This window comes from Elephantulus edwardii, unplaced genomic scaffold (genome assembly GCF_000299155.1).
Source record: "Elephantulus edwardii isolate Elephantulus edwardi_28Jun2011 unplaced genomic scaffold, EleEdw1.0 scaffold00273, whole genome shotgun sequence".
NCBI classification, from domain to species: domain Eukaryota; kingdom Metazoa; phylum Chordata; class Mammalia; order Macroscelidea; family Macroscelididae; genus Elephantulus; species Elephantulus edwardii.
In genome coordinates this window covers 166,034-166,812 of record NW_006400023.1, presented here as the reverse complement: position 1 = coordinate 166,812, position 779 = coordinate 166,034, and positions in this window count along the sequence as shown.

The window sequence follows — 779 nt, the reverse complement described above, 5'->3', positions numbered from 1 at the left end:
AAAAAAAGATTTAGCTTAGGAAACCTGCTGGAAGGTTGGTATGAGTTGAAACTGAAAGGAAGGTGGTGTGTGTGTTTGTTATTGTGTTTTCTTTTTGGATAATATATTTCAGGCACCCACTTCCTAAACCGCATACCTTTGGAAACTCTATGAACTTGGAGAAATGATGATAGTTACGGAAAGGCATTAGGTCTTTTGTTCATAGAGTCGCTATGAGTTGTGCTTGACTCACAGCAATCAACAACAAGAACAACAAGAAGTAGTAAGGTATCTGGAAACAACAACAGCAAAATCCCCAAACTGCTGATTAGACAAGGAAGAAGCAAAACACAAAACCAAAAAAAGAAGAGGTAAACCTCAGTGTTGTTGCTGTTGAGTGCTATTGAGTCTTCTATGACACATATTGACCTATGAACACCAGATCTGATCCACGCCCTGTCCTGGACATCCTCATTATCTCTGATATGCTCGAGGCCATTGTAATGGTTAATCCAATCTACTGTGAAATCCACACAGTGAGGTGAAAGGTGAGAGAATTATTTAAATTAAAAAGGTCTATTTTATTTTTATTTTTTTTTTAAAAAAAAGAAAATAAATTAAGAACTTAAAAATAAAATTAACAAGAAAGGTCTGGGGGAAAGAGCTCTCTGTCAGTATGTTGTTGTTGTTGTTATGTGCCGTTGAGTCGTTTCCGACTCATAGCGACCCTATGCACAACAGCCCTAAACCCTGCTCTATCCTGTGCCAACCCTACTGCCTCTGACACACCCATCCCGATT